Genomic DNA, 24957 nt, shown 5'->3' on the forward strand with positions numbered 1-24957 from the left:
GCTGGCTCGCGGTCATCTCAGCAGGAAGACTCTGACGATCTGGCTTCAAGCCAGGTTTCGTTGGATTCCAGATCCTCTACAGTTCCTTGGCACAGTGACAGTAGTAATATAGGTATTTCGAGAGTTTCCATTCCATCATCTATGTCTTCACTCCCCCTTCCTAGCGGGAAGCCATCTTTCCTGAGAGTCCTAAGAGACATCTCCTCGGGTGCGAAGTGAGATACTGAGCAACATAGTGATGATGATTTGTTTTCCGCAAGTCAGCCAACGGAGTGTGTTGCGGCGGTGGTGGAGGTGGAAGCGGTGTCCGAGACGCATAGCTGCGGTAGTGGGGGTGTTGGTGGTGGTAGCCGTGGTGGCAGACGCAGTAATGAGGGGGGGCAAGGAGCCCGCCATGATGTCACATCACATTCACAACAGTGACAGAAGTGGCGGGGATGATGAGGAGGGCTATGATGATGATGTTGTTTTAGACAGGACGTGGGAACCAGGTGACGAGGTGATGACGGCGTCAGAGGAGGGTAGTAGTGGCGGCACTGGCCGTGATAAACAGCCAAGCCGAGGTAGGGGCAGAAGTCAATCTGCAAAACGTTGCAGCAGTAGGGTCAGCTCAGGAGCCGGTGACGGCGACACTGATGCTGGTGTAGGCTCCCAAAAAAAGCCTGCCAGACAAGGGGCAAGCTCGGGTGGTGGTGGTGGTGGTGGTGGACGTGGTACTACCTCTTTACGGTACTCTGCCGTGTGGTAATATTTCTTCCTGGAGGACGAAAACATGGCACAGTGCCGTATCTGCAAGCAGAAAGTAAGGCGTGGGCAGGGCAGCAATGTAGGAACTACCGCTCTACGTAAACACATGGAGCGGCATCACAAGGCCATGTGGGACAATCGACATGCCCCACCATCATCATGTACATCTAGTGAAGACCCCTCTGCAGCTGCTGCTGCTGCTGCTCCGAGTCCCTGTCATCTAAGTAGTAGCCAGGCCTTATCCACCATGTCGTTGTCATCATCATCATCACTGTCATCTAGTGCTCCTCCTACGTCCCGTCAGTTATCCATTACGGAATCGTTGTCCAATAAGCAACAATATATACCCAGTCATCCACTTGTCGTGAGGCTTAATTCACACCTGGCTAAGTTGTTGGTGGTGCAGTCGCTGCCGTACCACCTGGTCGACTCCGCCGGCTTCAAGCAATTGATGGCGTGCGCTCAGCCTAGGTGGCGAATACCTAGCCGACATGACTTCTCCAAAACAGCTGTCCCTGCCTTGCACAAGCACGTGGAGGAAAAGGTGTGCCAGTCCTTGCAATTATCCGTGTGCAGCAGGGTACATGCCACCGTCGACACGTGGAGCAGCAACTATGGGCAGGGACAGTACATGTCTTTCACGGCCCACTGGGTCAATATTTTGCAGTCTGATGCACCACCGCAGCAATGCCAGGCATTACCACCTCCACGCTTGTATCTTTCTGGTTCAACTCCGGACACCAGGCGCCTACCATCCTCCTCCTCCTACTCCTCCTCCTTGCCTTCCTCAATGGAGGTCTTCCCGTCCCCGACAGGACACAGCGTATCTTCCACTCCTCCTCCCTCCTCTTTTCATAGGTGCAAGGTGAAGCGCCACAACGCTGTCTTACACCTGCTGAGCCTGGGCGAGAAAAGCCACACAGGGCAGGAGCTGCTGCTGTGCATCAAGGAGGAAATCGCACGCTGGCTGACTCCTCTGAAACTCACACTGGGCAATGTTGTCTCTGATAACGGCAAGAACGTTGTGGCTGCACTGCGTCTAGGTCACCTGACACACGCTCCTTGCATGGCACATGTGATCAATCTGGTCATAACATGCTTCTTAAAGTCATATGTTGGTTTGAAGGGTGTGCTGGCCATGTCCAGGAGGGTTTGCGTTCGCTTTAGACGTTCGTATGCATTTAAGCACGCCCTCCTGGACTTGCAGCGTCAAAACAATCTCCCAGAACACAGCCTGATTTGCGACGTTCCAACACGCTGGAATTCCACCCTGCACATGTTGGACCGTCTGTACGAACAGCGGAAAGCCGTGAATGATTTCCTGATGCAGCAGACGGGCAGCGTTTGGAGCCAGTGTAATTTCGAGCTCAGGCACTGGCAGCTGGTTAGAGACGCATGTCGCGTTTTGAGGCCCTTTGAAGAGGCCACACGATTTTTGAGCCGTGACGCTAGCGGAATGAACGATGTTATGCTGCTGATATTCATTATGGAGCAAACGCTCACAGCGATGATTCAGCAAAGGATGGAGGAAGGATCACATCTGGCTATGGATGTTGAGGAGGAGGAGGAGGATGAGGATGAGGAAACAGGACCTGAAGAGGAGCTGGATTTGGAGATGGAATCACAGGAAGGGATAGGGGACGAGGCAGCCGCACAACATGACAGTGATGGTGGTGATGACGAGTCTGACGACGACCTTGATGATGGACAACCATGGCAGTATGGGGCGGAGATGGAACCAACCGGGCCCTCTGAAACGCTGGCCAGGATGGCGAGCTGTATGCTTCGTTACTTGCGCGCTGACTGTCGTATTGTTAGCATGAAGCAAAGAGATGAGTGCTGGATAGCCACATTTTTAGACCCTCGGTATAAAGCCAGAATGGGGGCGTTTTTTGCGCCTTCCGAGAGGGAGGCAAAATTGGCTTATTATCGAGAGAAGCTATGCAGCCAGCTTGTCACGGCTTTCAAACGGCAAACACCTGCTGCAAGCATGTCTGACCGGGGGGCCACTCTCCGCTCCCCACTGTCTCATCGTTCCACCGCCTCTGGCAGAGCTACCTCTGCAATAGGCGGCAGCAGCGGCAGCAGCAGCAGCCAATTCAGTTTGGAAAATATGATGACAACATTTTTACATCCAATACCCCAACCTGACACACATCGTAGTCACCAAAGGGATGTTCACCATCACCAGGTGCAGCACCTAAACAACCAGGTTCACTCGTACCTGGACTGTGCCCTTTCTTCGTCAGAAATGCTGATCCCAGACCCCATGGACTTCTGGGTCAGCAGATTGGATCATTGGCAAGAACTGGCCCAGTTTGCCATGGGTGTACTGTCTTGTCCACCCTCCAGTGTAGCGTCAGAGAGGGTACTTAGCGTGGCAAGGGGCTTCGTCACCCCTAAGCGAACAAGATTGTCCGCCAACAGCTTGGAAAATCTCACGTTTCTGAAAATGAATCAAGCGTGGATCAATGAGGATTTTAAAACCCCTGTGCCTGATGCCACTGATTAGATCTGACATGGCTGCTGCTGCTGCCGCTGCCGCCTGCTACTGCCGCCTGCTACTACAGGATTCTGTCCTGTCCACTCTTTTTTTAATGTGCCGCTGTTGGTGCTGCTACCACTTCTACCACCAATCCACCCCCAGTGCCGTCTGCTACAAGCAGGCCTGCCCCACCACAGGGCTTTGTCCTGTGACTGTCCAGTGTCTTTTAATATGCTGCTACTACTACTACCACCCTTGCTGTCTGTTGGCTACCTCTACTACCACCAATACACCTCCACTGCCGTCTGCTACAAGCAGGCCTGAGGCCTGCCCCACCACAGGGCTTTGTCCTGTGACTGTCCAGTCTCTTTTTTTAATGTGCTGCTGCTACTACTACTACTACCACCCTTGCTGTCCGTTGGCTACCTCTACTACCACCAATACACCTCCACTGCCGTCTGCTACAAGCAGGCCTGAGGCCTGCCCCACCACAGGGCTTTGTACTGTGACTGTCCAGTCTCTTTTTTTAATGTGCTGCTGCTACTACTACTACTACTACTACTACTACTACCACCCTTGCTGTCTGTTGGCTACCTCTACTACTACCAATACACCTCCACTGCCGTCTGCTACAAGCAGGCCTGCCCCACCACATGGCTTTGTCCTGTGACTGTCCAGTCTCTTTTTTTTAATGTGCTGCTGCTACTACTACTACTACTACCACCCTTGCTGTCCGTTGGCTACCTCTACTACCACCAATACACCTCCACTGCCGTCTGCTACAAGCAGGCCTGAGGCCTGCCCCACCACAGGGCTTTGTACTGTGACTGTCCAGTCTCTTTTTTTAATGTGCTGCTGCTACTACTACTACTACTACTACTACCACCCTTGCTGTCTGTTGGCTACCTCTACTACCACCAATACACCTCCACTGCCGTCTGCTACAAGCAGGCCTGAGGCCTGCCCCACCACAGGGCTTTGTACTGTGACTGTCCAGTCTCTTTTTTTAATGTGCTGCTGCTACTACTACTACTACTACTACTACTACTACCACTCTTGCTGTCTGTTGGCTACCTCTACTACCACCAATACACCTCCACTGCCGTCTGCTACAAGCAGGCCTGAGGCCTGCCCCACCACAGGGCTTTTTCCTGTGACTGTCCAGTCTCTTTTTTTAATGTGCTGCTACTACTACTACTACTACTACCACCACCCTTGCTGTCCGTTGGCTACCTCTACTACCACCAATACACCTCCACTGCCGTCTGCTACAAGCAGGCCTGAGGCCTGCCCCACCACAGGGCTTTGTCCTGTGACTGTCCAGTCTCTTTTTTTAATGTGCTGCTGCTACTACTACTACTACCACCCTTGCTGTCCATTGGCTACCTCTATTACCACCAATACACCTCCATTGCCGTCTGCTACAAGCAGGCCTGAGGCCTGCCCCACCACATGGCTTTGTCCTGTGACTGTCCAGTCTCTTTTTTTTAATGTGCTGCTGCTGCTACTACTACTAATACTACCACCTTTGCTGTCTGTTGGCTACCTCTACTACCACCAATACACCTCCACTGCCATCTGCTACAAGCAGGCCTGAGGCCTGCCCCACCACATGGCTTTCTCCTGTGACTGTTCAGTCTCTTTTTTTAATGTGCTGCTGCTACTACTACTACCACCCTTGCTGTCCGTTGGCTACCTCTACTACCACCAATACACCTCCACTGCCGTCTGCTACAAGCAGGCCTGAGGCCTGTCCCACCACAGGGCTTTGTCCTGTGACTGTCCAGTCTCTTTTAATGTGCTGCTACTACTACTACCACCCTTGCTGTCTGTTGGCTACCTCTACTACCACCAATACACCTCCACTGTCGTCTGCTACAATCAGGCCTGGAGGGCTTGTGAAAAGCCATTGCTTGTTGCTTTTACATCCATGCATGGATGAACCCCGGCAGGCATCTGCCAATAAAAAGGGTAAATTTTTGGAGGGCTTGTCAAAAGCCATTGCTTGTTGCTTTTACATTACATCCATGTATGGATGAACCCCGGCAGGCATCTGAAAATAAAAAGGGTAAATTTTTGGAGGGCTTGTGAAAAGACATTGCTTGTTGCTTTTGCATCCATTTATGGATGAACCCCGGCAAGCATCTGCCAATAAAAAGGGTCAATTTTTGGAGGGCTTGTCAAAAGCCATTGCTTGTTGCTTTTATATTACATCCATGTATGGATGAACCCCGGCAGGCATCTGCCAATAAAAAGGGTAAATTTTTGGAGGGCTTGTGAAAAGCCATTGCTTTTTGCTTTTACATCCATGTATGGATGAACCCCAGCAGGCATCTGCCAATAAAAAGGGTACATTTTTGGAGGGCTTGTCAAAAGCCATTGCTTGTTGCTTTTACATTACATCCATGTATGGATGAACCCCGGCAGGCATCTGCCAATAAAAAGGGTCAATTTTTGGAGGGCTTGTCAAAAGCCATTGCTTGTTGCTTTTACATTACATGTATGGATGAACCCCGGCAGGCATCTGCCAATAAAAAGGATACATTTTTGGAGGGCTTGTGAAAAGCCATTGCTTTTTGCTTTTACATCCATGTATGGATGAACCCCAGCAGGCATCTGCCAATAAAAAGGGTCAATTTTTGGAGGGCTTGTCAAAAGCCATTGCTTCTTGCTTTTACATTACATCCATGTATGGATGAACCCCGGCAGGCATCTGAAAATAAAAAGGGTACATTTTTGGAGGGCTTGTGAAAAGCCATTGCTTGTTGCTTTTACATCCATGTATGGATGAACCCCGGCAAGCATCTGCCAATAAAAAGGGTCAATTTTTGGAGGGCTTGTCAAAAGCCATTGCTTGTTGCTTTTACATTACATCCATGTATGGATGAACCCCGGCAGGCATCTGCCAATAAAAAGGGTAAATTTTTGGAGGGCTTGTGAAAAGCCATTGCTTTTTGCTTTTACATCCATGTATGGATGAACCCCGGCAGGCATCTGCCAATAAAAAGGGTACATTTTTGGAGGGCTTGTCAAAAGCCATTGCTTGTTGCTTTTACATTACATCCATGTATGGATGAACCCCGGCAGGCATCTGCCAATAAAAAGGGTCAATTTTTGGAGGGCTTGTCAAAAGCCATTGCTTGTTGCTTTTACATTACATCCATGTATGGATGAACCCCGGCAGGCATCTGCCAAATAAAAAGGGTCAATTTTTGGAGAGCTTGTGAAAAGCCATTGTTGTTGGTTTTACATCCATGTATGGATGAATCCTGGCAGGCATCTGCCAATAAAAAGGGTAAATTTTTGGAGGGCTTGTCAAAACCCATTGCTTGTTGCTTTTACATTACATCCATGTATGGATGAACCCCGGCAGGCATCTGCCAATAAAAATGGTACATTTTAGGAGGGCTTGTGAAAAGCCATTGCTGTTGCTTTTACATTGATGTATGGATGAACCCTGGCAGGCATCTGCCAATAAAAAGGGTACATTTTTGGAGGGCTTCTGAAAAGCCATTGCTTGTTGCTTTTACATCCATGTATGGATGAACCCCGGCGAGCATCTGCCAATAAAAAGGGTACATTTTTGGAGGGCTTGTCAAAAGCCATTGCTTGTTGCTTTTAAATTACATCCATGTATGGATGAACCCCGGCAGGTATCTGCCAATAAAAAGGGTAAATTTTTGGAGGGCTTGTGAAAAGCCATTGCTGTTGCTTTTACATCCATGTATGGATGAACCCTGGCAGGCATCTGCCAATAAAAAGGGTACATTTTTGGAGGGCTTGTGAAAAGCCATTGCTTGTTGCTTTTACATCCATGTATGGATGAACCCCGGCAGGCATCTGCCACCATAAAGGGTAAATTTTTTGAGGGCTTGTCAAAAGCCATTGCTTCTTCTTTTACCACCTTATATGTATGAACCCTGGCAGGCATCTGCCGCTAAAAATGGTTAATTTTTGTACCTTTTTTAACAATGCATTAAGCATACAACATGCACAAGTTCAGTGGTTTCTGTTAGTTATCACCGTGTCCCATCCGTTTTCCTATAGCCATACATGTTGGCGTAACTGTGACACTAACTTTGCCTTAAAGACAGCTCAAAAGTACTTGGATACACTCATGGGTGACCTAAGAGTGTTACACAGGGCTTCTAGGTCTTTTAAACAGTGTTATACACGATTTTTAGGGGCTTTCTTGTATTACAGGTTCGGTCAGAACTAGTTCGGTCCGAATCAAACTTTTTCATGAAATTCGGCGAACCTGCCGAACCGAACTTTTCATAAGTTCGCTCATCTCTATTCCTGGGGTTTGCTAATTATTACAGGAGATTTATTGCTAACTTCTCGGTCATCGCTAAGCCTCTTACGGATCTCACTCGCAAAGGTGCTGATCTCCTCCACTGGCCTCCTGAGGTGGGTCCAGGCTTTTGAGGTCCTTAAGAAGTGCTTTATCTCGGCCCCAGTGCTGATTCAGCCTACCCAAATGGAGCCGTTCATCGTGGAGGTTGACGCCTCTGAGGTGGGAGTGGGTGCTGTCTTGTCCCAGGGTACCAGGTCCCTCACCCATCTCCGTCCCTGTGCCTACTTCTCCAGGAAGTTCTCACCCACTGAGAGTAACTATGACATTGGCAACCGCGAACTCTTAGCCATTAAATGGGCATTTGAAGAGTGGCGCCACTTCCTGGAGGGGGCTAGGCACCAGGTAACGGTCCTTACCGACCACAAGAATCTGGTTTTCCTAGAATCTGCCCGGAGGCTAAACCCGAGACAAGCTCGATGGGCGTTATTTTTTACTAGATTCAACTTTTTGGTCACCTATAGGGCTGGGTCTAAAAATATTAAAGCTGATGCACTGTCACATAGCTTCATGGCCAGCCCTCCTTCGGAGGAAGATCCTGCTTGTGTTTTGCCCCCAGGTATAATCATTTCCTCTGTTGATTCTGACTTAGTCTCCGAAATTGCGGCTGATCAAGGTTCAGCTCCCGGGAACCTTCCTGAAAACAAGCTGTTCGTTCCCCTGCAATTCCGGCTAAGGGTACTCAGGGAGAATCATGACTTTGCACTATCTGGGCATCCAGGCATCCTGGGTACCAAGCACCTCATTGCCAGAAACTATTGGTGGCCTGGGTTGCCTAAAGGAGTTAAGCCCTACGTCGCCGCTTGTGAAATTTGTGCTAGGTCCAAGACTCCCAGGTCCCGACCAGCGGGCTTACTATGTTCTTTGCCCATTCCCCAGAGACCTTGGACCCATATCTCCATGGATTTTATCACCGATCTGCCTCCATCTCAAGGCAAATCGGTGGTGTGGGTTGTAGTAGACCGCTTCAGTAAGATGTGGCACTTTGTGCCCCTCAAGAAACTTCCAAATGCTAAGATGTTAGCTACCTTGTTTGTCAAACACATCCTGCGTCTCCATGGGGTTCCTGTCAATATTGTTTCTGACAGAGGGGTACAATTTGTTTCATTGTTTTGGAGAACTTTCTGTAAAAAGTTGGAGATTGATCTGTCCTTCTCCTCGGCCTTCCATCCTGAAACTAATGGCCAAACCGAGAGGACTAATCAGTCTCTAGAACAATATTTAAGGTGTTTTATCTCTGACTGCCAATATGATTGGGTCTCATTCATTCCCCTCGCCGAATTTTCCCTTAATAACCGGGTCAGTAACTCGTCAGGGGTCTCCCCCTTTTTCTGTAATTTTGGGTTTAATCCACGGTTCTCCTCCGTTTCACCTGGAAGTTCCAACAATCCCGAGGTAAAGGTCGTTCATCGGGAACTGTGCACAGTCTGGGCCCAGGTTCAGAAGAACCTAGAGGCGTCCCAGAGCATACAAAAAACTCAGGCAGATAGAAGACGTTCTGCTAACCCCTTGTTTATGGTCGAGGATCTGGTGTGGCTATCGTCAAAAAATTTGCGCCTTAAAGATCCGTTCAAGAAGTTTGCTCCCCGGTTTATAGGGCCGTACAAGGTCATTGAAGTCCTCAATCCTGTCTCCTTACGACTGGAGTTGCCCCCATCTTTTCGAGTACACGAAAACGCTGCTCCCCGTCCTTGGCTCCCTCGAGGAAACCTCCGGTCCCTGTTCTCACCCCTGAGGGGGTAGAATTCGAGGTGGCCAAGATTGTGAACAGCAAGATGGTCCAAGGCTCCCTCCAGTACCTGGTCCATTGGAGAGGATACGGGCCTGAGGAGAGGACTTGGGTACGCGCCCGGGATGTTCACGCTGGGGTATTGGTCAGGAGGTTCCACCTTCGTTTCCCCCCATAAACGAGGTCCACCTAGAAAGGGTCCGGTGGCCCCTCATAAAACGGGGGGTACTGTAAAGGATCTGCCAGGCACAGCTTCTGTGTCAACGCCCATAGGTAATCAGTCTGCACCTGCTTCTATGTCTGTGAGACTGACTCCATCTTCCACCACTCAGGATGGCAGGCTTAGGAGTAATCTCCCACGCCTATCACAGCCTGGCCAGACGGAGCTAGCTCCCGCCCTCTGTCTATTTATACCTGCCTTTCCTGTTCCTCCTTGCTTGTGATTCTTCTCCTGGCCCTGCTGCAGCTTCTTGAACTACTTATCCTCTGCTTGTGATTGACCTTGGCTTTTCTGACTACTCTTCTGCTCTGCGTATTTGTACCTCGCTCATCTCCTGGTTTGACTCGGCTCGTTCACCTCGCTTGTTGCTCACGGTGTTCCGTGGGCAACTTCCCCATTTTCCCTTGCTTCTTTGTACCCTCGTCTGTTTGTCTGTCGTGCACCTATTGAGTGTAGGGACCGTCGCCCAGTTGTACCCCGTCGCCTAGGGCGGGTCATTGCAAGTAGGCAGGGACTGAGTGGCGGGTAGATTAGGGCTCACTTGTCTGTTTCCCTATCCCCATCATTCCATAATCACAAGCCAGGAGGAACAGGAAAGGCAGGTATAAATAGACAGAGGGCGGGAGCTAGCTCCGTCTGGCCAGGCTGTGATAGGCTCTCCCACTCCTAAGCCTGCCATCCTGAGTGGTGGAAGATGGAGTCAGTCTCACAGACATAGAAGCAGGTGCAGACTGATTACCTATGGGCGTTGACAGAGAAGCTGTGCCTGGCAGATCTTTTACAGTCCTACAGAGAACTAGAGCACCAGCCCTGATCGGTGGTAAGAGCGTAGTAGGGGCATTGTCAGCTTCTGATCTTTGGTGTTCAGTGGTAGAGTCAGGGGCTACACAGAAATCATATTACCCCATAGCAAAACTCAGAACTCCCCATTAAATAACCCACCAAATTTACTATACATTGATGATAGTTCTGTGCACTATGCCATTCTTATGTCTAAAATTTAGAGCTGTTTTCAGGCTTAATAAATCATATCATTCTGGCTGCTTGCTTACCACTAGGGGGAGCTAACTACATATGGATAAATACAGTTAGTATAGAGCTCAATTGGAGTAGTTTTAGCCTAGGGGCAAATTTATGTACTGTAGCTGCTATGACAATGTCACAGAGAGCAGGAAAAGCAATTCAATCTATAATATGAGACCGAAGGAACTCCATAAACTACTTTTATATCTCAATCTATTTATACCCAGAACTGTAACAATAACACAGGGGCATTCTCTATGTATAAAGGAAAGAATGTTTCTACACAAACATAGATTAGTATTCTTTACTGTAAGAGCAGTGAGACTATGAAACTCTCTGCCGGAGGAAGATGTTATGGTGAATTCACTAAAAGAGTTCAAAAGGAGCCTGGAAGTTATGGGAACCAGATTTCTGGAGATGGGTCATTGATCCAGGGATTAATTCTGATTGCCATATTGGAGTCGGGAAGGAATTTTTCCCTAAGATTAGGAAATTGGCTTTTGCATCATAAGGGTTTTGCCTTTCTCTGGATCAAAATTGCAGCGTTATAGGCTGAACTGGATGGATTTATGTATTTTTTTCGGCCTTACAAACTATGATAGTATGCTAATTTACAGGGTCCTTACTTTGCCTTATATATAAGGCCTAATTCTTCCATCTCATGAGTTGTTTTGTTTTTAAGTGCATTTCAAGAGATTTGAACAAAAACGAAATATGTACATGTTAAAATTCCCATATCTTACTTTTCCTTCCATACAGCTATATATCCCATTCTCGCGAGATCACACAGTCTTGTCGTCCTTGTCTGCCGAGAGCTGAGGAGTGAGAGCATATGCGCCCACAAGCATGCGCGCACAGCTCCGACGCTGCTGCTGACAATACGCCCGCCGCCACGGAACTTAAGAAGAAGAATTCACATTCTTCTTCTCCTCTTCTGTTCCGTGGTGGTGTCTGACTGTGTGTGCGCACACGCACGTTCTCCTCTACATCCCTTGTCAGACAGTGAAGGAAAGACAGTGTGATCTCGCAAGAGAGATCACACAGCACAAGCAGCTGTGACACTGTCCGAAGCTGATTGGACAGTGTCACAGCGATGTTACACGTCCCATTGACAGTTCTGGGGGTTATTTACATATCGGGCGCCAAATATAACACCGATATCTAAATAACGGAGGAAGTTAGGAACATTTTTTATAGTGAGACAGGGTTTGTACAGGGCTGCCTATTACATGCTACACTCAGCTGCACATCTATGGGCAGATGAGAGGTTCTCTTTAACCCCTTCCCGCTTTGGCCACTTTTGACCATCCTGACAGAGCCTCATTTTTCAAATCTGACATGTTTCACTTTATATGGTAATAACTTCGGAGAGCTTTTACCTATCCAAGCGATTCTGAGAATGTTTTCTCGTGACACATTGGACTTTAAGTTAGTGGTAAAATTTGGTCGATACATTCAGTATTTAATTGTGAAAAACACCAATATTTAGTGAAAACTCTAAATTCAAATGTATCTGCTTGTAAGACAGATAGTTATACCACACAAAATAGTCACTAATTAACATCCCCCATATGTCTACTTTAGATTGGCATTGTTTTTTGAACATTCTTTTATTTTTCTAGGACGTTACAAGGCTAAGGGTATGTGCACACACACTAATTACGTCCGTAATTGACGGACGTATTTCGGCCGCAAGTCCCAGACCGAACTCAGTGCAGGGAGCCGGGCTCCTAGCATCATAGTTATGTACGATGCTAGGAGTCCCTGCCTCTCTGCAGGACAACTGTCCCGTACTGTAATCATGTTTTCAGTACGGGACAGTAGTTCCACGGAGAGGCAGGGGCTCCTAGCATCGTACATAACTATGATGCTAGGAGCCCGGCTCCCTGCACTGTGTTCGGTCCGGTACTTGCGGCCGAAATACGTCCGTCAATTACGGACGTAATTAGTGTGTGTGCACATACCCTTAGAACTTTAGCAGCAATTTCTCACATTTCCAAGAAAATTTCAAAAGGCTATTTTTACAGGGCCCCGTTCAGTTGTGAAGTGACTTTGAGGGCCTTATATATGAGAAACCCCCAATAAGTCACCCTATTTTAAAAACTGCACCCCTCAAAGTATTCAAAACAGCATTTAGAAAGTTTCTTAACCCTTTATAGATTTTGCAGGGATTAACCCCTTCCCGACATTTGCCATACATGTACGTCATGGAAAGCATTGACTTCCCGCATCTTGCCGTACATGTACGCCGAATGTTTGGGACCGGCTCAGAAGCTGAGCCGGTGCCATCATCACCGGATCTCAGCTGTATCTTACAGCTGACATCCGGCTGTAACGGCGGGGACCGAAATTAGCTTCGATCCCCGCCATTAACCCCTTAAGTGCAGCGCTCAAACGCGATCGCTGCACTTAAGGTGTTTGCAGCTCATCGGAACCCCAGTAATGAAATTGCCGGGGTTCCGGTGGCTGCAATGGCAACAGGAGGCCTAATACTGGCCTCCCGGTCTGCCTAGCACCGAAGCCGGTCAAGATCCGCCCGGCGGCGGAGCCTGATCGGCTTCCGTAGCTGCCGGCAAGATGGCGCCGGGTCAGGAGCTGATCCGGCGTCATCAGTGGTGGAAGTCAGCTGTACTGTACAGCTGACATCCACCTGTAACGGCAGGAACCGGAGCTAGCTCCGATCCCTGCCATTAACCCCTTCGATGCAGCAATCGAAAGCGATTGCTGCATCGTAGCGGTTACTAGCAGATCGCCAGCCCTGACAGGCAATCAGGACTGGCGACTGCTGTTATGGCAACAGGAGACACAATGGTCTCCTGCTCTGCCATTACGGAAGCCGATTTAGGCCCGCCGGGAGGCGAAGCCTAATCGGCTTGCTGTCAGTGAATGACTGACAGATCTAATACATTGCACTACATAGGTAGTGCAATGTATTAGAAAAAAAAAATCTGACCGTTGGACCTTTAAGTCCCCTAGTGGGACATGAGAAAAAGTGTAAAAAAAAGTATAAAAAAGTTAAAAAAAAAGTGCAAAAAATAAAAGTTTGAAAACAATAAAAGTTTCAAGTAATCAAATAAAACACAATCCCCCTTTTACTCTTATCAAGTCCTTTATTATTGAAAAATAATAATAAACCATATGTATTTGGTATCGCCGCGACCGTAACGACCTGAGGTATCAAAATATTATATTATTTATTGCACGCGGTGAACAGCATAAAAAAAAACTTAAAAAACGTTACCAGAGTTTCTGTTTTTTAGTCACTTTGCCCTACAAATGTTAGAATAAAAAGTGATCAAAAAGTCGCACGTATCCAAAAATGGTACCTATAAAAACTACAGCTCGTCCCGCAAAAAACAAGCCCTCATACTCCTCCGTCGACAAAAAAATTAAAAAGTTATGGTTCTCACAACTTGGCGACAGAAAAAATACATTCTTTTTAAAAAAGTAATTTTATTGTGCAAAAAGTTGTAAAACATAAAAAAGTGCTATAAATTAGGTATCGCCGGAATCGTACAGACCCGCAGAATAAAGTTAACATGTAGTTTATAATGCGTGGTGAACGCTGTATAAAAAAAAAAACGAAAAAAGCTGTGCCAGAATTGCGTTTTTTTATTTACCTGGCATCCCAAAATAGGATAAAAGGTGATCAAAAAGTTGCATGTACCCCAAAATGGTACCAATAATAACTACAGCTCGTCCCGCAACAAACCAGCCCTCATACCGCTACGTCTATGAAAAATAAAATTAGTTATGGCTCCAATAAGTCAGGAAATAAAAAAATATGCAGTTGTGCCCGAGGGGAACATTTCTTCTGTTTGAAGAGGCGATTTATCAAGGACCTAAAATTAGGGAACCAGGAAAGGGAGGGTCCAAACATATCCGCTGGAAGCGACGGTGCCCGTATTATACCAGGACAACACTTCCTAGCAAAATTCCCCGAACTACAAAGGCGCGGAGTGTGGATCAAAAGGGGGATAATAAAGGACGCCATATATCAGTGCGACACCGGCCTGTGCAGAAAGGATTGCTTCACAGCGTAACACACATCTATGGATTATTTTATTGTTTTTTTTTACCCCATTATTATACCACCTGACTATGCCCCTTATATACTCCGCCCGGCTTACATATGCCCTACATTATAAACGGAAACACCAGTAAGACTCCAAACAAAACTACTACCAAGCAAAATCCACGCTCCAAAAGCCAAATGGCATTTCCTCCCATCTGAACCCTACAGCGTGCCCAAACAGCAGTTTCCTTCCACATATATGGCACCGTCATACCCGGGAGAACCCTTTTAGCAACTTTTGGGGTGTGTGTCTCCAGTGGCATAAGCTGGGCACGACATATTTGCCACTGAATGGCATATCTAGGGAAAAATATAAATTTTTAATTTGCACCATCCACAGCGCATTCATTTATGGAAAAGACCTGTGGGGTGAAAATGCTCACTACACCCCTTAATAAATGCCTTGAGGGGTGCAGTTTCCATAATGGGGTCACTTCCCAGGGGTTTATTTTTATTATTTCACATCTGAGCCTCTGCAGTTGTGAACCAATACTTTGTTAATCGCCAAATTAGGCCTCAATTTTACATGGTACGCTTTCACTCCTGAACCTGGTCGACTGTCCAGGCAAGAGATTAGGGCCACAAGTAGGGTGTTTCTAAAACCAGGAAACCCAGAATAATAATTAGAGAGCTGTCTTGTTATGGTGGCACAAGCCGGGCACCACACATTGTCCACATATCTGTGGAAAAAATCCCATTTTCACTCTGCAACATTGAGTTCACACTAATTTCTACAAAACATCTGCAGGGTTAACATGCTCACTACACCCCTAGGTAAATGCATTGAGGGGTCACTTCTGGGAGGTTTCCACTGTTTTGGGCCCACAGGCGCACAGAAACCAATCCAGCAACATCTGCACTCCAAATGGCGGTCCTTCCCTTCTGAGCCCTGCCGTGTGCCCAAACAGCAGTTTATGACCACATATGGGGTATTGCCGTACTCGGTAGAAATTGCTTTACAAATGTTGGGTTCTTTTTTTTCCTTTATTTGTTGCGAAAATGAAAAAATTTGCGCTAAAGCTACGTCTTATTGAAGAAAAAGGATTGTTTTTATTTTCACTGCCCAATTCTAATAAATTCTATGAAACATCTGTGGGATCAAAATGCTCACTACGCCCCTAGATGAATTCCTCAAGAGGTGTAGTTTCCTAAATGGTGTCATTTTTTGGGCGTTTTCATTGTTTTTTTTTTACCTCAGGGGCTTTGCAAATGTGACATGGCCGCCGCAAACCATTCCTGCTCAATGTGATCTCCAAAAGCCAAATAGCGCTCTTTCCCTTCTAAGCCAAGCCGTGTCTCCAAACAGCCGTTTATTACCACATGTGGGGCATTGTTTTACTCGGGAGAAATTGCTTTACAAATTTTGTGGTGCTTTTTCTCCTTCAGTCCTTGTGGAAATGAGTAAAAATAAGCTAAACCTACATTTTCTTTGAAAAAATGTTGATTTTTATTTTCAGGGCCTACTTCCAATAATTTCTGCAAAAAACCTGTGGGGTAAAATCGCTCACTATACCCCTAGATAATTTCCTCAATGGGTGTAGTCTCCAAAATGGGGTCACTTGTTGGGGGTTTCCACTGTTTTGTCTCCTCAGGGACTTCGTAAATGTGACATGGCCTCCGCAAACCATTCCTGCTAAACTTGAGCTCCAAAAGCCAAATAGCGCTCTTTCCCTTCTCAGCCCTGCCGTGTCTCCAAACAACCGTTTATTACCACATGTGGGGTATTGTTTTACTCGGGAGAGATTGGTTTACAAATTTTACGGTGCTTTTTCTCCTTCAGTCCTTGTGGAAATGAGAAAAAATGAGCTAAACCTACATTTTCTTTGAAAAAATTTAGATTGTCATTTTCAGGGCCTATTTCCAATAATTTATGCAAAAAACCTGTTGGGTCAAAACGCTCACTATACCCCTAGATAATTTCCTCAATGGGTGTAGTTTCCAAAATGGGGTCACTTGTGGGGGGTTTCTACTGTTTTGTCCCCTCAGGGGCTTTGTAAATGTGACATGGCCTCCGCAAACCATTCCTGCTAAACTTGAGCTCCAAAAGCCAAATAGCGCTCTTTCCATTCTCAGCCCTGCCGTGTCTCCAAACAACCGTTTATTACCACATGTGGGGTATTGTTTTACTCGGGAGAAATTGCTTTACAAATTTTATGGTGCTTTTTCTCCTTTAGTCCTTGTGGAAATGAGAAAAAAAATCGCTAAACCTACATTTTCTTTGAAGAAATGTTGATTTCAATTTTCACGGCCTACTTCCAATAATTTCTGTAAAAAACCTGTGCGGTCAAAATGCTCACTGTACCCCTAGATCATTTCCTTGAGGTGTGTAGTTTCCCAGATGGGGTCACTTTTGGGGGATTTTGACTGTTTTGGCACCGCAAGAGCCCTTCAAACCTGACATGGTGCCTAAAATTTATTCTAACAAAAATAAGGCCCCAAAATCCACTAGGTGTTCCTTTGCTTCTGAGGCCGGTGCTTCAGTCCAGTAGCACGCTACGGCCACATGTGGGATATTTCCTAAAACTGCAGAAACTGGGCAACAAATATTGAGTTGCATTTCTCTGGTAAAACCTTCTGTGTTATAAAAAAAATTGTACTAAAAATTTATTTCTGCAAAAAAATATGAAATTTGTAAATTTCACCTCTACTTTGCTTTAATTCCTGTGACATGTGTAAAGGGTTAACACATTTTCTAAATGCTGTTTTGAATACTTTGAGGGGTGAAGTTTTTAAAATGGGGTGACTTTTTGGGGGTTTCTAATATATAAGGCCCTCAAAGCCACTTCACAACTGAACTGGCCCCTGTAAAAATGGCCTTTTGAAATTTTCTTGAAAATGTGAGAAATTGCTGCTAAAGTTCTAAGCCTTGTAACGTCATAGAAAAATAAAAGGATGTTCAAAAAACGATGCCAATCTAAAGTAGACATATGGGGGATGTTAATTAGCAACAATTTTGTGTGGTATAACTGCCTGTCTTACAAGCAGATACATTTAAATTGAGAAAAATGCAAATTATTGCAATTTTTCGCTACATTTTGGTGTTTTTCACAATTAAATACTGAACATATCGAGCAAATTTTGCCAGTAACTTAAAGTCCAATGTGTCACGAGAAAACAATCTCAGAATCGCTTGGATAGGTGAAAGCATTCCGGAGTTATTACCACATAAAGTGACACATGTCAGATTTGAAAAATGAGGCTCGGTCAGGAAGGTCAAAAGTGGCTAAAGAGGGAAGGGGTTAAAGCAATGTAGAGGTGAAATTTACAAAGTTCATTTTGTTTTTGCAGAAATTCATTTTGAATCCATTTTTTTTGTAACACAGAAGGTTTTACCAGAGAAACACAATTCAATATGTATTACCCAGGTTCTGCAGTAATAGGAAATATCCCCCATGTGGCTCTAGTGTGCTAATGGACTGAAGAACTGGCCTCAGAAGCGAAGGAGCACCTAGTGGATTTTGGGCCTCCTTTCTATTAGAATATATTTAGGCACCATGTCAGGTATGAAGGGCTCTTGTCAGTGGCGTAACTACCGCTATAGCAGCCGTACCGGCTGCTACGGGGCCCGCAGCATGAGGGGGCCCGTGTCGCCCGCCGGCACGGGCCCCCACCATGGCCGGAGGCTCCGCTAGCAGTGGCTATGGCTGCTACAGCGGGACGCCACTGAACACTACGGCAGAGCAGGGAGGTTTCTCCCCGCTCTGCCATTAAACAAAAGACATGTATCCCCTATCCACAGGATAGGGGATACATGTGTGATCGCTGGCAGCGATAGGGAGAACTGAAAGTCCCCTGAAGTTCTCCATGAGAAACCTCGGACTTCCGGGGTCTGTGTCGGCAGCTCTGTAGAAATGAATGGAGCGTCGGTCGTGCTTGTGCGCATGCGTGACCAGCGCTCCTTTCATTTTTAGTGAGCTGCGCAGACGCTGGAAGTCAGGAGAACTTCAGGGGACTTTCGGTCCCCCGTTCTCCCTATCGCTGCCAGCGATCACACATGTATCCCCTATCCTGTGGATAAGGGATACATGTCTTTTGTCTTTTCACACTGTAGGTCGCATTTTTTTGGGGGGTTGGGGACGCTGTATGGCGTTCCCTACAGGGGGAGCTGTATAGCGTTCCCTACAGGGCAGGGGGGCTGTATAGCGTTCCCTACAGGGGGGGCTGTATAGCGTTCCCTACAGGGGGGCTGTATGGCGCTCCCTACAGGGGGGGGTGTATGGCGTTCCCTACATGGGAGGGCTGTATGGCGTTCCCTACAGGGGGGGGGCTGTATGGCATTCCCTACAGGGGAGGCTGTATGGCGTTCCCTACAGGGGGGCTGTATGGCGTTCCCTACAGGGGGGGCTGTATGGCATTCCCTACAGACCCCCCCTGTAGGGAACGCCATACAGACCCCCTGTAGGTAACGCCATACAGCCCCCTCTGTAGAGAACGCCATACAGCCCCCTGTGGATATTGCCATACACCCCCTCTGTAGATAGCGCCATACAGTCCCCCTGTGGATAGCACCATACAGTCCCCCCTGTAGATAGCGCCATACAGCCCCCTCTGTAGATAGCGCCATACAGCCCCCTCTGTAGATAGCGCCATACTGCCCCCCCTGTAGATAACGCCATACAGCCCCCCCTGTAGATAACGGCATACAGCCCCCCCCCGTAGATAACACCATACAGACCCCCCTGTAGAGGGCACCATACAGCCCCCACTGTAGATAATGCCATACAGTAACCCCTGTAGATAACGCCACACAGTCCCCCTGTAAATAACGCCATACAGTCCCCCTGTAGATAACGCCATACAGTCCCCCTGTAGATAACGCCATACAGCCCCCTCTGTAGATAATGCCATACAGCCCCCTCTGTAGATAACGCCATACAGCCCCTCTGTAGATATCTACAGAGGGGGCTGTATGGCGTTATCTACAGGGGGGGCTGTATGGCGTTATCTACAGGGGGGCTGGATGGCGCTATCTACAGGGGGGGCTGTATGGCGCTATCTACAGGGGGGCTGTATGGCGCTATCTACAGGGGGGCTGTATGGCGTTCTCTACAGGGGGGCTGTATGGCGCTATCTACAGAGGGGGCTGTATGGCGCTATCCACAGGGGGGGCTGTATGGCGTTCTCTACAGGGGGGCTGTATGGCGCTATCTATAGGGGGGCTGTATGGCGCTATCTACAGAGGGGGCTGTATGGCGCTATCTACAGGGGGGGCTGTAAAAAAGTCACTATCTACAAGGGGGGGGGGGCCCAGTCAAAAGTTTGCTATGGGGCCCAGTCTTTCCTAGTTACGCCCCTGGCTCTTGTGGTACCAAAACAGTGGAAACCCCCCAAAATTGACCCCATTTGTGAAACTACACCCCTCAAGGATTTTATTTAGGAATACAGTAAGCATTTTTGGAAGTAGGTCATGAAAATTAAAATCGACATTTTTTCAAATAAAATGTAGGTTTAGCTAATTTTTTTGATTTCCAAAAGGACTAAAGGAAAAAAAACACCACAACATTTGTAGAGTAATTTCTCCCAAGTGAAACAATACCCCACATGTGGTCATAAATGGCTGTTTGGACACACGGCAGGGCTCAGAAGGGAAAGAGCACCATTTGGCTCTTGGAGCTCAAATTTAGCAGGAATGGTTTGCGGTGACCATGTCGCTTTGCAAAGCCTCTGAGGTGACAAGTCAGTGGAAACCCCCAACAAGTGACCCCATTTTGGAAACTTTACCCCTTGATGAAATTATCTAGGGGTATAGTGAGCATTTTGACCCCCACAGGTATTTTACAGAAATTATTGTTATATAAGCAGGCCGTGAAAATGAAAATCGACATTTTTTTCAAAGAAAATGTAGATTTAGCTAATTTTTTTTCATTTCCACAAGGACTGAACCCCACATGTGGTCAGAAACTGCTGTTTGGACACACAGTAGGACTCAGGAGGGAAGGAGCACCATTTGGATTTTGGAATGGTTGCTGGGTGCCATGTCACATTTGCTGAGCCCCTGTAGTACTAGTACAGTGGAAACACCCCAAAAGTGATTCCATTTGGGAAACCGCACCCCCTGAGGAATAATCTAGGGGTATAGTGAGAATTTTGATCCCTAAGGTTTTTTGCTGAATTAAGTAGAATTAAGCAGTGAAAATGAAAAAACATTTTTTTTTCCAATAAGATGTCGTTTTAGATCAACATTTTTCATTTTCACAAGGAATAAAGAAGAAAAGCACCCCAATATTTGTAAAGCAATTTCTCCCGAGTAAAGTAACACCCCATATGTGGTTATAAATGGCTGTTTACATATATGGGAGCATTCAGAATAAAAGGAGCGGTATTTAACTTTTGGAGGGTAGATTTTGCTGGAATGGTTTGCGGACGCCATGTTGCATTTGCAAAACCCCTGTTGTACCAAACAAAAGTGACCCCGTTTTAGAAACTACACCCCTAGAGGCAGTTAGTGTAGTGAGAATTTAGACTCCACAGGTGTTTTTCAGAAATTGATGCGCAGTGGATGGTGCAAAGTGAAAATTGCAGTTTTTCCACTGATATGCCTATTCACCGCAAAATATGTTGTGCCCAGCTTGTGCCACTGGAGAATCTTACCCCACAAATTGTTAAGCGGGTTCTCCCGGGTATGGTAATGCCTTACTTGTGGACCTAAATTGCTGTTTGGGCACACTGTATGGCTAAGAAGGGAAAGACCGCCATTTTGAGCATGGATTTTGCTTGGTAGTTTTGTTTGAGTTTTACTGGTATTTCAGTTTATAATGTGGGGGCATATGTAATCTGTACATCAGGGCATAATAAGAGGGTATAATAATGGGGTAAATAATACAATGATCCATAGATGTGTGGTACGCTGTGAAGCAATCCGATATGCACAGGCCAGTGTCGCACTGATAAATAGTGTCCTTTCTTATCCCCCTTTTGTAACGCTCTGCACCTATTGGGGACATTTTCTCCTTTGTAGTTTGGGAAATTTTGCAGGGAAAGTTTTGCGCTGGTATAATACGGGCACTGTCGCTTCCAGCCGATGTGCTATGTCCCTTTCCTTCCTAGTTCCTAAATACTAGAGCCCTGAAACTGAAGGAATGTTCCCCTCCGGCCCGCGCATTGAGATGTTTTTTCATCACCGCATTGCTAGTGCCATAACTTTTTTATTTTTCGGTTGATGGAGCGGTGTGCAGGCTCGTTTTTTGCGCGATGGGCTGTAGATTTTATTGGTACAATTTTGGAACACAAATTACTTTTTGATCACTTGTTATAGCATTTTTTGGGAGGAGATGTGACCTAAAATCAAAGATTCTGGCGTTGTTTTTCATGTTTTTTTTACAGCGTTCACCGTGGGGGATAAATTACATAATAGTTTTATAGTTTGGGTCGTTACGGACACGGCAATATCAATTATGTATAGTTTTTTTATTTTTTACGGTTTTTCCCATAATAAAAGGCTTATTATGGGAAAAAAGGCAGTTTGCTTTTTTTTTTACTTGAAACTTGTGTGTTTTTATTGTTTTACAACATTTTTATTAACTTGATGCCCTGATCGCTACTCTAATACACTGCACTACATACGTAGTGCACTGTATTAGCGCTGTCAGTTATTCACTGAAAGCAAGCCTATGAGGGCACACAGTACAAGGCAGACTCAGACGCCATCATTTGGCCTCCGATTGTCATAGCAACCCAGAGATTGCGTCGCTGGGTTGCCGGGCGGGTTAAAACCTATCGAGCGCAGCATCTGAGGGGTTAATCGGCCAGATCGGAGAATAACTCCGGACCTGGCAGTTACAGGAGGGTGCCAGCTGTATAATACAGCTGTCACCCCGCGGTGATGGTGCCGGCTCTGCTTCTGAGCCCGCACCATCACCGCTACGTAACTGTACTGCGGTTTGCGGGAACGCCTTCCCGAAAGCGCCATATATATACGGCAGCAGGACAGGTGTAGATACAGCACAGCACAACTACAGCACAGCACGGCACTTGACCAGGATAGCGCGGGATACAGGACACAGGAACAGGGAACACTGGGATTAAAAAACACTAGGAGACCATTTGCTTAGACAAACCAGGATATGACAAACAACGCTCAGGCAAGGATCAGAAGGGCAGAGGCCTTCTTATAGTTCAGGAAATCATGTGAGTTGATGATGATGATGATTGTTTTCATGTGCGCGCGCTGGCCGTTTAAGAGCGGGCATGAGCGTGTGCGCGCCCCCTACGGGACACAGCAGACCGGAGCGAAAGTGAGTGCTGGCGTCTCCTAGGAAGGAGATGGGGACCAGCGCTCACAGATCCATGGCTGCGGGCGTCAGGAGGTAAGTAAACCGCACGGCCCGCGGCCATGGACGCTACAACCAAAGCACCACCCTCCCGGCCATCAGTAGGCACCTCGGACCTCCCTGCCATGCTAATCTGAAAGAGACGAGCGAAGTGTCAGGAGTTCCACTGATGCAAATCCAGAATGGTCGATCCACCTAGCCCATTGTTTCTCAATTTTCTTGAGAGACCGCCTCTTTGAATATATCTTATACTCCATCAGAACCTTGTAATTTATCGTACCAATGATTTCCTGCATCGAAGGTGGTTCCGCATCCAACCAATGCTTAGCTTCCTCACTTGGTACAACATTTTGGCAATGGCCAAACATTCCAGCCGTTCCCCCTCCAAATCCCCAACATATCCCAGGAGCATCACTATTGGGTCTATTGGAATCCGTACCTCATACACCCGTCCCACTAACACTGACATCTCCCCGCACAAGTTCCCCAGAACCCCACAGGACCAGAACATATGATAAATATCCGCCTTTTCTTCCGGACAGCGAGGACACTTAGCATTCGTTCTAAATCCCATGCATTTCAGAACCCAGGGGGTCCTATATACCCTGTGTATCAAGAAGAGTTGGGATCTCCTTTGCGCCACATTAATTGACAGAACACTTGTTGACGCCAGTATATCCCCCCCAGTGATCCTTGGGAATAGGCCCCACATCCTTTTCCTATTTAGCTTTAACAGGTGTCATAAGATCCCCCAGATGTTTAGACAACAGGGAGCAAGCTGTCTTTAGACAGCCCAGCTCCTGCTCTAGCTGGCATGGGATATCCGTGCCGAGCTTATGACACAGCGCGTGAAAAGGGGTTAAATGACAGATGTGTTCAGTATATAATTGGGGTCATGTATCAATACTGTCAAGAACATGAAAAGAAGCAGTGTATAGTCCCCAAAATGTCACATATCACTTACAGAACACAATGCATACTTTGAAACTACTGTAGAAAGTGAAGCATCCATGACAGGACTTGCCTGTCGCTCGTATGCCACGTTAATCGCAAATAAATGTACTTATCACTGTGGTAAATGTCCTATGATGTGACTATCTTACATGTGACTGGTCCCAAAAAATTACTAATTTATAAATAAGGCCTTAAGTGTCATGGAGTAAACTACAAGAATGAAGCACTCCAATGTAAATAGTGATATAGCTCCTCGAAAGGAATGCAACTTGACATTTTTTACTAGCCACGTTCTTTCCGTAATGAAGATTGCATTTATAATTACATTCTTCCTCTTATCAGACCTTGCTTTGTGTACAGGACTTCCAGGTGTATTCACCTGCTATAATCTTTACTATTTCAATCATATCATGATACAAAATATACAACGAGAAGGTATCAATGTGATAACAGTACCTGTGTCCCGGGAGACTGCAACCGATTAAGTGCTGGATCCACTATAGTGGGTGCAGAATCTCCATTCCCATAATAACACAAGAAAATGTTCTCCAAACACAGCGCAGGAGTGGAAACCGGAGATCGTTCCTCATTTTGAGCCACAACACCTGCTGAGTTACTTCCCTGTAGACAATCAACGAAAAGAGAAGGTCAACACCATCCCTCCACAGAAGAACAAAGCAGACGCAGTCCCTGATAAGGGACAATTCCTCGCTGATGACCTAAAATAACACAAGACCATGTAACATGTCCGTCCATCCAAAAGGTACGTCCTTCGCTGTAGAAATCTAGTCCCTCCTTAAATGACTCTTATCCAACCTGTTCATTTTTGGCACCTTCTGACTCAAATCTTGCCTGGGAATTTTACTACAGCCTCTAGTTGCCATGGGGAGGCAGCTGATGTCATTGGCATGAATGAGACCCTGCAAATTCACAACTGAGACAGGAATAGAAGCGTTCAGGCTTCACTTAACCCGCTCGTCACCTATGGTGTGGGGGGTGTTCAAAGCCATTATGTTAAGCGAGTCAGTAAACGCCTGCACAATGAAAGAGTTAATCTCCAGTGACCGGTGTAACAGCCTTATTATTATGCCTATGGCTAC

The 24957-nt window shown here is 46.7% G+C and overlaps 1 protein-coding gene across 1 annotated transcript in view; it reads right to left on the reverse strand.

Annotated features, from left to right (window-relative positions):
• PAK6 (p21 (RAC1) activated kinase 6) overlaps positions 1–24487 on the reverse strand; it is a 197473-nt gene extending 172986 nt beyond the window's left edge. Inside the window, exon 1 of the mRNA XM_075843781.1 lies at positions 24314–24487. The gene's annotated coding sequence lies outside the window, so the exon portion shown is untranslated. The remainder of the gene's footprint in view (positions 1–24313) is intronic.
• Positions 24488–24957: the final 470 nt, after the last annotated feature.

This window comes from Rhinoderma darwinii, chromosome 12, assembly GCF_050947455.1.
Source record: "Rhinoderma darwinii isolate aRhiDar2 chromosome 12, aRhiDar2.hap1, whole genome shotgun sequence".
In the NCBI taxonomy this organism is placed as follows: Eukaryota; Metazoa; Chordata; class Amphibia; order Anura; family Rhinodermatidae; genus Rhinoderma; species Rhinoderma darwinii.